Raw genomic sequence first — 14,370 nt, 5'->3', positions numbered from 1 at the left:
TTGTCAAAAGGCAAGCATTATAGCCCCGCACACTTGCTCCCATGACATTAAGGAGGGTAGGCGAAATGTAGGGACCACTATTTTTTTTGTTTCAAAAATTATTACACTAAATTGTCCTCTTTTTTGATGAGGATGATGCCTAGAGCTATTTGGTATATTATTTTATTTAACTTATTATTATTAATACTTAAGTACTTGAAGTGAACTTAGATTTATGTCTTGTCATATTAATCTACTAAACCTATTAATGCCTTGCAAGGGATTCTAAGAATATCTCTTGAATATTTAATTGGTCTGTAATAGACCCAAGACTATTTTTTTTGCATTCCCATACAAAATCCAGAGAGGTGAATGGGAACCTACAACAAGTTATACCTTATGCCTTCATACATTCTATATCATCCATTTTGATTATTATTATTATTATTATTATTATTATTATTCTCTTCTATAGTTTTATGGTACTTGTAATAGGCTATTACAATGATACATTAAGATTATTAAATATGTTAAGAAAGTCTAAATTAATGAATTTGTTGATTCATTTGCACAAATAAATCAATACAAAGGCACATACAAAAAGCATGACAAAAGTCTTAGGTGAACAAACTGATTTAATCTAATTTGTGAGTAATGAAATGTGGTAAACCATCTGCTCAAGATCTAACATTGCATTCGCATGCAAGGATCCAATGCAATGATGCAAACACACTTATTATTCAAGAGAGTCGTAATGATAATATCATTCCCTGGAACTACTTCTTCTAATATAGCTATTCTTCCCGATACTTAAATTCAATCTTGCATTTTTCATAGAAGTAAAAGAGCTCAATAACTTTAAGATCCAAGAAACTTATCTTCCTTCACACAATACATGCTTACTCCAATAATTCTTACAATGCACAAAAGGTGGTGAAATCTTTATAATATGACAACATAATGAAAATGCTATTCACTAAGCACAGATGTTTCAACAATAACACTACTTGTGGAATACATTTAAATGCCACAACAAGATGGAGTTTTCTCCCAGCCTCAACTCTAAACAACAAAGAATGTCTTCATCTCCTATGCACATGGAAAGGACAATAAAAGCTCCAATTTTTTTTCCAAGCCCTTCCAATAAAGACTTGCAAACAAGAAATAGAGTTTTTGAACCATGGAGGCTCACCTCCCAACCAAGGCCTCGAGGAGACCACCCTCGTGCTAGGGGAAACAAGGATCAACGGAGATTCATTCAAACAATAACTCCATAACAAGACCCAACCTGAATATCATAGTTTAACAACACATTCACAATCCCCAACCAAGGCTTGCACAATGATTCACAGTTGGAATCATAAAAATTGGGTGAACGTGGGTTTTCAATTAGGAGACTTGCCATAACATACCAAATCTGTAACAAAAAATTTCATGCCCTTTTGGGGCTTCCACAAATCCACAAATTCCATGCCCTTTTGGGGCTTTAACAAAACAACAAATTTCATGCCCTTTCGGGGCTTTCATAAACATCCTCCAATCATACTACCATCAACTAAAGCATCCTTGGAATCCCATACTTCATAAGCCTTCTTGCCACACCATCATTCTCCTTATTACCCAAAGCAAGTTATGAATGAATAAGGCATACAATGGAGCCCATACTCCAAGGTTCTCAACTATATTTCAAGCCCAACTAACCCCTTCACCCAAGGCTTTCTCTTCCCTCCCAAGGGTGAGTGAAGCCTTCACACCCATGAACAAATTTCAACATTCAATCCAAACAAGGAAATCTAAAGAAACCCCAAGAAAAATCATGAAATAATATACACAATCACAACACAAGGATTTCAAGACAATACATGATACCATATCACTCACATAAACCTACAACAAGCACTCTTACAATTTCCAATTTCAGCTACATGAAACAAAGAAAGCATGGCATGAAGCACTCACCTCCTTACAAGCTATGACTATGGAATGGTGATGAAGATCTCTTCCCTTCCTTGACTTCTAAGCTTCCCTACCAGAAACCTATCTATCTCTCCCATTAGAGAGTGGGTGAACTCCCCCACTAAGTTTGGCACCAACTCCCTAAAAAGACCCCCACTTCCCTCCTCACCTACCCCTCTTACACCCTTGTACCTTTCTACCAATGGAAACTTGACCAAGTGGTGGGATGAGGAAAGAAGTCATGTGCCTCTTGATTTTCGAATTGGCTTGAAGATGACAATTTTAGAGGGTCTCCTAAGTCCCCTAGGCCAACTTATGGTTACATTTAGACTCCCAACCTATACTACTACCATATGGGTAACTTCTTTTCACCAAAATGACACCAAGGAACCACGTTTAGGCCCTCTAAAGTTTCTATCAGATTTAATTTGAATTCCATCATGAAGGTGACTCATCCTAACAATCTCCAAGGTGGGCTAACTTAATTTCATAATGGGATTAAGTTTAGGTTAAGTGACTTCATGCCCAAAATCCTAGATGACATGTCATTTACACATAAACAACACAAGTGTCAATTGACACACACACATTAAATACTTACACATCATGTCACTACTAAACCATAATCTTTAAACTTATAACACCCATGCACAATCACCTCACAAAATAAACACATTACAATGAGGTTTTGAATCTTCCAAAGATTCACCTTGGCTTTACCGTGTTCACATTGGTTGACCCTTGTTTCCCCCAATAATCTCCATGGTTCAACTTTCCTGCACACTCAACTTAATGTCAGTAGTCCAATGAAATATTATAAAAATGCATACAAATAAGTGCATAATGATCACATAATTCACATTAACATATGCAATTAGCTTCCATCCAATTATTTCCATAAAATATTCAAAACATTGTAATATCAACATATGGGTACTAACATTTATCTTTCTTATCATAACGAAATTACCATTCTAAACACTAGCACCATTCTTATAATCATGTAACATTGAAGTTGTAGCTACTAAATCATTAAAACATATAAAATTTATCTCAATATATATGTCTCACATTGGAATTACTAATATGTAGACTTGTTAACTGACATCCTTTCAATTAAGTTAATCATAGCGACATTCTTAGTAATATCCCTTTATCACATGATGAGGGGTTTGTGTGTGAGTTTCTAGGGTTAATTCCTCAGACTGTGAGAATGTTCCCATAATTATGTCTTCATACTTTTAAACCAATTTCTAAATGTAACCATCTATTACCATATGTCTTGTTGTCATTATAACCTACATTCATTGTTGTTCTCACTAGAGTGAAGTTAATTTATGTAGTGCCTACCCCTAGGACGCATTTTTGTCAAACTCTTTTAAGGCTAGTTTTATGTTGATGGTTAGTAGCATTGTTTGAGACTTTCAGATATTATGTTATGGATTCAGTTAATATGTGATGAGATTTCTTAGACTCTACATTGCAGGTATATATGATGATTATTTAAGTGATTTTAGTTATTGAAGATGATTAGTTAGATGGTTTATTATTATGTGTTTTCTTATGGATACTTACCTCATACTTGCATGTGTATGGTGTGCGTGTTTGCTCTTATGTATGGCGTGTCTGATGTGGTTAAGGAAGGGAGTCGTAGTCACCTGCTAGTCGGGATCTACATGATGTACCACTTCCTACCATTGCCTGTTTAGTTAGTATATATTGTGCTTGTACATGCATGGTTTTTATGTAGGTTGCAGGTATGGGGTATCGACTTCCCTGAATTGCCAGGATGAGCACACCCTATCACATTATCTCAATGATAAGAGAGGGGAGATAATTCTCAAGTCCGAATCCCAACCCTTTAAGCCATTTGTTCTAATTAGAAATTAGGAAAAGTATCTAAGTTGAGTACCCTTCGAATACGTCGAACGACGTAATTCATGATATTAACCCTTGGTTTGATTTTGTATGTATTTTGGCTATGATGAGTTTTCATATTTTTACCTTGTGAGTCTTTGGAGTATTTTCTATTAATTAAGCCTAATTAAAAGATTTAATTAATGTTTAATTTAATGGAAAATTAATATGATATTTTAGAATTTATTTTATTTAATTAATTGGAAAATTAATTAAATAAAATAATTAAATTTTAAGATAAAAGTTATAAGTTTAAATTTGGAATGTGACAATATTTATTTTAATAATAATATATTTGGAGTTCATTTTTAAATAAATGACTAAATAATATTATTATTAAGCTAATAAATATTTTAGCAATTAAGTTTTGAAAATGAAATTTAAAAGTGAAAATATATTTAAAATTATTAAAAGATTCTAGATTTCATGTGATTAAAATATAAATATATTAAGGTTAAATAAGTGGAGTTATTAAATTTAGTGCATGAGATTTAATAAATAAATAAATCAAATTGAAAAGAGTAAAGTAAATATTATATTAATGATTGTGTATTATTTTAATGTTTTCTCACATAGAAGTTTGCAAATTCTCGAGAGTTGTCATGTAGACAACACAGGAGTTTGCACTCTAAGTATGCACTAGTTGTCTACACTTAGGAGTTAGCATTTTATTTGAGCACATGGTGTGTACAACCTTATGACTCATCTAGAAGGTTGGAGAAGACTCATGCTTGGTTGTCATGCTTATCTTCTAGTTGTTTCTAGACACATTCTAGATGCATCTTAGAGGCCTTTAAATAGAGGCTCTCCTAGTGTGTTTGGACAAGCTTCAAAGCTTACATGCATTTGAGAAACTCATATGCTTCTACATGCTCATATGTTTCTACATGCTTCTATGCTTCTTCAAGCACTTCTAGTCATGTGAAAATTTTGGTTGGCTTGGATCTTGGAGGAAATGCATATGAGAAGAAGGAAGGGATTTTCTATGGACTTCTGAAGCATGAAAAATTAGCATCAATGTCCAGGTGCACTCGTGATAATCACATATTCTATTTGCACTCTTTCTCTTCTTGTCTTCATTGTGTCTGTTATATGTGTCTGAAACTTCTCTATGATTGAATCTGTAATTTGAAATTGGAATCTAGATATGTATTTATTTGGTTGCAAAAGAAATCAATAGAGAACTCATTAGAAAACCCTAGCTTCAATTTAAGAAAGAAATTAAATCTGAATCGGATTTGGGTTTGAATTTATATTGTGAAATTAGATAGACAAGATTTGAAATTAAAATAGAAATTCTAAGATGAAAATTTGAATGGTTAGATGTAATCTTTCTATCAAATTATATTTTCAGATGCGTACAGACAAACCTATTAGATGGATGAATGGGTAAATTTAGAGAACAATTACCTTTTAGGAGAAATTCTTAATTCATCACAAACTCTCCTGTCGCTGCCCCTTGGATAGACCCGAACTCAGTCATTCATAACTTTTTATCGTGATCGAATTTATTCGATCGCTCAAGTAAAAATTGGTGCAACTTGGCCCTCTCCAACATATTTCAATTTCAGCCCGATCCAATAGTTCATTAGGGAGATATGGCCCTCGTACTGGGACTATTTTATTCAAGGACAGATATCTCTCCATTTCCCATAACCAAGAGTTCTTTATGCTTAAACTTCACAAAAATAATATATCAAAGCATGGAATGAATTAAAGATATTATTGCCATCTTCCCTTAGTATAATATTATTTTTATGAATTAGTTTTATATGATTTATTAACTAATCTAATTTAATTAAGATTAGTTAATAGTAGAAGAAGTATAATTAATCTATTTATCAACCAACATAAGAGGTATTTAGTTGAAATATTAATATTGGAAATTTATTATAATTTTTTTATTAGTAAAGTAGTAATTTGAGCATTGATGGAATGATACATAGTTGACTCTTAATGAATGAAACTATTATTAGCTGATAATCATGTAGTTATTGACATAGCTACTAGTTAATTTAATTGTAGAATTAATTATATTTAATTGATAATAGAGTTTTAATTATTTTATCAAGAGAATATTAGTATTCATTGACAGAATGATGAACGTGGTCATTATAGATTTATTAATAAGATTCTCAATATAGCTTGTTATTAAATATTAACAAGTTATTATTATTGAACTATGAATATGAATATTTGTGTACTAGATTATAGTTGACTTTTAACTTACAAAATTATAGTTAGTTATTAGTCAACTGATATTAATTGGAACGTTGCCATGGATATGTAATTATTAATTAAATTAATTAGAGTTAATTAGATTTAATTAATAATTAAGTTATGTAATAAAGTTTTAATTGATATGCTAATATCGATTCTTTTAGTGAAGTTGTTAAGTAATTACATCAAAGTTGACAAGTCGTACTCTCATGACTTGAATAATGACCTTAGATATTTTAATAGTGAGACTTAGTAATATTTAATTGAGAACTATTAGAATGTTAATAGGTCATGGATGGTGTACCTATGTTAATTGATTGATTAAATTAATCATTTTAATAAAGTTATAATCTTCTTATTCGAAGACTAGTAATTGGCTCTCTTATAATTTAGATGAATAATGATCCTTGATTTATGTTAAAAGTTGAAGTATCATTAAGAAGAGTCATTCAATTTGTAACATTGATCTTAGCAAAATAAAGTGAATGATTTTATTAAGTGTCAAATGATTTAATATTTATCCTTCAGCTATTCTTAGAATATTATTTTAATGATGGAAATAATAATGCTATCGGGGAACAAATGGGTTGACTTGTAGGTCAAATGATTAAACTTAGACACTTGAAGTATACTTGAAACGAAAACTAAAACTTTTACACTTTGTTCAACTATGTGATTTTAGTAAACCAGAATATGTGTTTGCATTGTGTTTTCTATATGCTATTTGTTTTGAGTTTTGGGTTGACTAGTGTTGACCAATTATAGGATGTCTACCAGAGGCTCGAGGGTTATGATTGTGATGTCATGATGATGTCTTAATTCTGATCTTTATAAACCCAACCATGGTTATGTGATGGTATGCTCTATGAGATGTTGTATTTACTGATTTGTTAATGCTTTTCAGTCTTCATGAGAGAAGCTGAGATTCTTATGTATTTGAGACACTTGACTTAACCATTTTTGAGTCATTGATTAGTTATCCTTGGATTACTTTCCAGTTGCCATGATGGGACTGAAATGTTGATTTATGATATCATGTTGTAATATATTTTGACTCAACCATTTTGGAGTCTTTGATTAGTATTGCTTTGAGATATTTTTTGGTTGCTTGTTGAGAACCAATGGATATTGTGATTCATATTGGAGATTATATTTATGAAGTTTATTTTGTATGGGAGAACCATCTTATTATCAAGTTGCTTGTTAAGGAACCAAGTTTGATCTTTATGAGTGTTGTGGTATGGGACACAACTATGAATTTATGTGCTTAGGAGAGGTTGTCTAGGTACATGACTATGGGAGTGGCTTGCATAGGGGTCTGGGGCCCAAAGTGGCCAGTACCAGGGTAACTTAATGCAAGTTATGTAATAAGTGATAATCTAGTAATTAAAATTTATGGGGAGAAACACACTAAAAAGATAAGTTAGAGATATTTGATCCACCCATGCCTTGAGTGCTTGTATAAACTAAGGATGGGATGAGTGCCTCATCTTCTTGAGAGGGCTTCTTGGTTTTCACATGTGCCATGTTGAGGGTCCAGGGTTCAGAGTAACCAATTTAGGGTAACTCAACGCTTGAGGGTCCAAGGTCTAATGAGAGACCAGTTCAGGGTAACTCAAGTAGCCATGTGATGACACTCCCTAGTATGTAGCCTGAGTCTCCTCTATAGATTTTGTGTACCTCTAATGGTGTACTTATTGTTGTGCCTCTGGGATTAGATTTCGATTTTGTGATTGAAACTTTTGAGTTAGTATACTTTTAGGATTCCTAGACATATAAAGATTTATGCTATGTGATTTGGATAACCTGTTTGGGACTTGAGATTATCTCCTCAGCATGGTGGGAGTGGACCACTTAGGTTCCATGAGATTGGGTGGTAGTGTTCTTTTCACTCTTATCATTTGAGATCCATCCGAGACACCATGGCTAGAGTATTCTTGGTTGGTATTTATCTTCATTCTATTCTTGGATCATTATGATAGGTAATATACCTTATGATTGATGTATTTATTGGAATGTTTTTATATTGATGATTTGCATATGTTAGATGATGTTATCTTATGCTTATATTTGCATGTTAGATTACTTTCTACATATGATGTAGTATGATTTAGGTGTGATATTCCTACTATGTTAATACCGATGATCTCTTCAATAATTTGGAATGTTACGCACAGAGGGATGGCTAGGGCCCACGATGGTCTAATGATTCTATTAATGGTTGGGAGGAACCGTGCACTTAGTTAGTTATGTTTTGTGATATATGGTTATCTTTTATGATGGATGTTTATTATTTTAAGCCTCTCATACCTTGTGACATGTACAATGGATAATTGAGTTAAACTAAAATGTAAATTTCAAAAAAGACACTTGTATATTGTTTAAGAACTTTGGATGTATCATTGCTAAGGATGTAATGATAGATGAATAGTTTGTTTAGATGTAATTCAATGTTAAGGGATCTTACAAGAATGTAATCTGTTATGCATGTTATGTTTACTGGAATTGTTACTATTGCTTCCACGAATGTTATGAATGGTTTTACTTTCATGTTTAAAAAAAAAATTTGTTTGACAAACTTAGTAAGAATTTAGGTTAATTCTTTTGGGTCCCTTGGTGGGGCATTACAATTTAGCTTTCCTAATTTCCTTGTAGAACATACCTTGAATCACATGACTAGGTTCTCAGCTTAAACATATTGAGTCTCGTCTCCATGTGTACTAATCTTATCTACCTAATGTTATTGGATATGGTATCAACTTTATAATAATCAAAATCTACATTAGTCTCTAATAGGATCTCATAAATCATTGTTAATAACGAAATGTCGATCATGACCTGATTAACTCCTAAACATATTCATTCCTTACAGTTTATAAAAGGGAACAAGTGTGGGCCTTACATTGACACCTTCCAATCTTGCAACAAGAGCAAAATTTTCTCCATAGTCTACACCTTCTTCTTGAGAGTATCCTTTGCATACCAGTCTAGCTTTGTTCCTTGACACCTTACCATCTTAATTTAACTTGTTTCTAAATACTCACTTAGTTCCAATCACATTCTTGTCTTTGGGTCTAGGTACAAGAGTCCATGTTTTTTTTTTCTCTATTTTTTCTATCTCTTCATTCATAGCTTCAATCTAACTTTCATTGTCTAGTGCATCTTTGACATTTCTAGGTTCAAAATTAGCAAGTAAACAAGTGCTTTTCAGCTTACTTCTTGTCATTGTTCCTTCTAATTTATCTCCAATGATCTGATCTGTTGCATGATGCTTCTTGACATACTTGGCTAACACAAGCTCCTTGCCTTTTAAGTGACTTGCATTGTTATCCTTCTGTGCTTCAACTTTTGGTTCTGATTCTGGTTGCTCGGGCTTGGTAGATGTTGATTCGGTAGCTTCTGTTTGCAACTCAGGTTCTTGCAACTCGGTTGTATTAGCTCGGTTTGAACTTTATGTGACTTGGTTACTGAAGACTCGGGAGTTGAAGATTCCTGATTGACAGGTGTATTTGGCATTGTATCAGGTTCAATATAAACAAATCTCCTGTAATCTTCAGGTTCCCTTTTGCTTTCTTCTTCAGTTCTTTCTGCAAACTCATCAACTTTCACATGTGCACTTTCTATGACTTTGTGAGTAGATAAATTCAAACATCTATATGCTTTACTTTTGCAAGAGTATCCCAAAAATATTTCTTCATCACCTTTTACATCAAATTTACCTTTTCTAGATTCTTTCAAAATGTAACATTTACTTCCAAATACTTTTAGGTAACTTGCATTGGGTTTGTAGCCATACCATAACTCATAGGGGGTTTTGAATGAGTCCTTTTTCAGCTATACTCAGTTCAAGGTATGAATTGTAGTGCTAATAGCTTCCTTCTAGTATTTGATAGCAATATTTTTCTCAATCATTAAGGTTCTCGCATAGTCCATGATAGATATGTTCCTTCTTTTTGCTATTCCATTTTGATAGATCTAAGCTCGATAGACTCTGTCTTTTGCCTTGCTGACCAACTAAGCTCGATAGACTCTATCTGATGACTAATATGACATTTGTGTAACATCAAAGACAAAACACAATTGAACAATTGTATCCAACAACTAGAAACCCAAGGAATAGAGTATAGACACCACTGGGTCTCCTATCATACCATCTCTAGTCCAATATGCCACCACTAATTTTAGTAGTGAGGAAGAAGATAGATAATTAAACATTGGTCTTAAAAATATTCTAAAATTTTGTAACAAGATACTCCTTGTTATCACTTATGTGGTTGTATTTTTTGATATTGGGTGGGTTGTACTGTTCTGCTGACTCCTCCAAGTAGATGATAGCATAGTTTATACTCTTATACTCTCCTTAATTTTTTTGTTGTACTAATTGTTACTTTCTATTTTGGGTATCTAATATGAAATAGTAAATATTTTTAATGTGATAGATGGAGGGGTTATATCTTACGGATTCAAATTATATTGGGCAATAAAGAGTGATAAGTTAAGTATCATAATGAAAAAAAAAAAATGGATGTCATAATTTTTTTAATTTTAATTTTAATTTTTTTTCAAGTTTTATCTATATATTTTTTATTCATTGTATTCATATAATTTACTTTTATTAAAAAATTATTTAAAATAATCATGGGGTCACTAGCTTCATAAATGATTTCTTAAAATATTAAGTGAGTGATATTAGACAAAACAATTTAGTAGTTGCATTAGATTGTGACATTTTTCTTATGCTCACATGTCTAGTCTAGTCTAGTCTAGTCTAGTTGGCTTATATGTTATCATAATTTAATCATTATGTAATAACTCCCATAATTATACCGTCAAAGACTTTGGTTAAAGTTTATAGAATGCCTCACCATTATAGGTATAATGTGATGTATAAGTTATGGTGTTGTCATTCTTGTCATGAAGATTAAGATCCCACGAGGATGTTATTAAATGCAAAAGTATTTACCTCTTTTTAAACATATACAATGACCTAAAAATCAAATCCACCTCTATTGAACTTTAGAAATGATTATGCATTCATGACCTCATATTTTTTCATGTTTATATCGTTAGTTATGACATTATATCCAATGTTTAAAGTGTATTTCCAATATGATTACAAACATTCCCTTGATTTTATGAAGTGTTAACTATGATCAATGGTTATTGATTAGCATTTGTATGTCTAGCTAATTAATGCTAAATTATGATAAATGATTGTTATTAAATGAAAGATATTTTGAAATAATTAATATGTTATTTGTGAGAAATTCGACTTGATCATGTGATTGGAAAGAAGAGGAAACAAGTTGACACTGATCAACATTTAGTTTTTGTTAAAGTGTTGAAAATATTTAAGACTCGGTTTTGATAAAACATGCATATCTCTTTCATTTCTTAATAGATTTAGATTTTCAAATGATTTTAAAATATGAAAAAGAGGAGCAAACTACTTAGAAATTGTCTTCTCTGTATACAACATTGTGTTTTGGTATTGATACATCATGTTTTATGCCATACTCCATGCAATGAAATAGTATTGTTAGGAACACAAAGCTAACTAAGCATTCAACAAAATAACCATTAACTATGTATAATGTTAAGACACTACAAATGAAAGGAAATTAATAAATAAGAGCACAAAGATCACTCTCCAATAGTTCCAAGAGTAGCTTGGATTTGTCCAATGGAGAATATGTGTGCTCAAGGATACTTCAAGCTTTAATGGAGTGGGGTTTGATCAATAATAGATATGGATGAGGGTGTTGACTATGAAAATGTGGAGGGGTTCTGAGATAATAATGGTAGTTTGATAGATTTTGGGATCTTAAACTAGCACTATGAATTTTCATATAAAGGTGAATAATTTGTGAATGAAAGAGAGTTTAGTTTCTAGGCAAGGAGAGGTCAAATGGATGAGTAGGATACAAAGATGGGTAGTGACTTAGATACATTTGAAGGTGAGCACATGGCTTGTGATTTATCAAATCCATAGCCTTGTGAAAAGTGTCATAAGGAGAGAGTTTGAGAAGAGATTAGGGTTTTGGAAAGATATTCCATATAGGCATATCTTATCTCAAATCTAAAAAGTAAAATCCTTGAGGAATGTGACCATTTTTGGAAGTGAGATGGATTTTGGAGAATCAAAGAAGAAATAAAATATTTCTTAGAGGATACAAATGTGTAAGAGGGTGTAAGGGATGTGTAATGGAATTTAAGTCAATCTTAAATGCTTATAGTTGGGAGTGTAAGACATGTGACATGAGTGTTGACTTGGGGTTGGCTTAGGATTCTTTAATCCTCATGATTAAGGTTGTGCAAATATTTTAGGGGTGATTAGACTTAGATTAGGATTAATTAGTGGGCAACTGGGATTTTATGGAGGATACAAGTGAGTGGAGAAATAATGAGTGGAGGGCTAATTAGTTAATGATTAATGATTAATTACTTAAGAGAGGTTAGTATGTGTGAATGCATTGGAATGAATTAGACCAATAGTCAAGGATTTGATAAGGCCAGTGGTCAGGGGTTCAACCTCCCATGACCTTCATTCATTCTATTTGGTAGTCTGTTATGATTTAAAACCAACTCCCTAGGGAGCTTTCTCAGATCCAAGCTACATTCGCTGATACTGTTTTAAACAAAGACCTGGATAAGTATACAGGCAATTTTGAATGCAATGGGCAAGAAATACTTCCTAAAAGAAAAGCCAGTTATCCAATGCTATCCAGAGCTGAACAAGCTACTTGTGAAAAAGAAATTTCTGAGCTTCTTGCTAAAAAGCTAATCAAGCCAAGTTCAAGCCCTTTTCCTTGCCATGTGATGTATGTGCCTAAAAAGGATGAAAATGGTAATGAACTCCCAGAAAAAAGACTTATGGTCAATTACAAGCCTTTGAATGCATGCCTAGAGAGAAATCAACATCCATTACCAAATAAAGATTATATTTGGAAGAGAATTCAAGGTTTTAATGTATTTAGCAAATTTGATCTAACTAAAGGATTTAGGAAAATCTAAATTCAAGAAAAAGATCAATATAAATTAGCCTTCTTAGTACCACAAGGTTTGTTTGAATGAACGGTGTTGCCTTTTGCAATTAAGACCACACTATTAGTATTCCAGAGCATTATGGATATAATATTTGCTCCTTATGCTAAATTTGTCTAACCTTAGATTGATGATATTCTAATCTTTAGTCAAGACCATAAATCTCATCTTGAACATCTCAAGAAATTTTTTCCCTTATGTCAAACACATGGTCTTTGCCTTAATCCTACTAAGCTCAGTTGGTGCATGGAAAGTCTTGTGTTTATTAGCACCAGAATCAAACCCAATGGTAAACTATATCTACAAACTCACTTGCTTCAAGAAATTCAAAAGGTCAAAGTGAAAGATAAAAAGATTTTGCAACAGTTTCTTGGATTGGTTAACTATATTGATGGATATTTTAAGAACATAGCAGAAGCAAGGAAAGAATTGAACAAATTATGTAGAAAAAATGCTCCACCTTGGACAGTACAACATGACCAAGCCATTGAAAGTATCAAACAAAAATGCCAACATTTGCCTCATCTTTGTATCCCAGGAAAGGGTAAGAAAATTGTACAAATTGATGCAAGTCAAGATGCTTGGGGTGTAGTTCTTCTTGAACAAGTCAAAATCAATGGCTAGACTAAAGAAGAAATTGCTAGATTTGAATTTGGTGCATTCAAAGGTTCTGAGGTAAATTACCACTCAACTCATAAAGAGCTATTAGTAGTAGTAAATGCATTTTAGAAGTTTCAATTATTTATTGGTGATCAAAAATTCATTCTCCGAAGTGATTTGCAAAATCTCCTTAGTTTCTTCAAAAAAGAATCAACAAATAGAGTTGTGCGAGCACATCTTCTCAGGTGGGCACAATTTCTTGATACTTTTGAATTTGAAACAGAACACATTGAAGGAACTAAAAATGTTGTTACAAATTTTCTTAGTCATGAAGGATGTCAAGAACTCTCCCACAATGTAAATAATTTAAGTAACATGGTGCATACAAGCTCTGGCCTCAAACTTCTATAGCCTCATCTTCAAAGCAATGTGGATTATAGTCAACTCAATATTCTCTAGAACATCCACCTTGTCTACTATAATCTGCCTACTTCTATGCAAGAATATATCTACCAATGACAAGTCATTCTTCTGGAAGAAGTTCGTGGAAATCTTGCAGAACGACATCAACAACAAACATTGCAGCATGTTGAAGGACTCAATGAAATTGTACCTAGAGAAAATGATAGGCAAGTAGTCTTGCAACCTAATCTT

The sequence above is a fragment of the Cupressus sempervirens genome, chromosome 6 (assembly GCF_028749045.1).
Source record: "Cupressus sempervirens isolate cs-2001-9-10 chromosome 6, ASM2874904v1, whole genome shotgun sequence".
NCBI classification, from domain to species: Eukaryota; Viridiplantae; Streptophyta; class Pinopsida; order Cupressales; family Cupressaceae; genus Cupressus; species Cupressus sempervirens.
Note: the sequence above shows the minus strand (reverse complement) of the source record.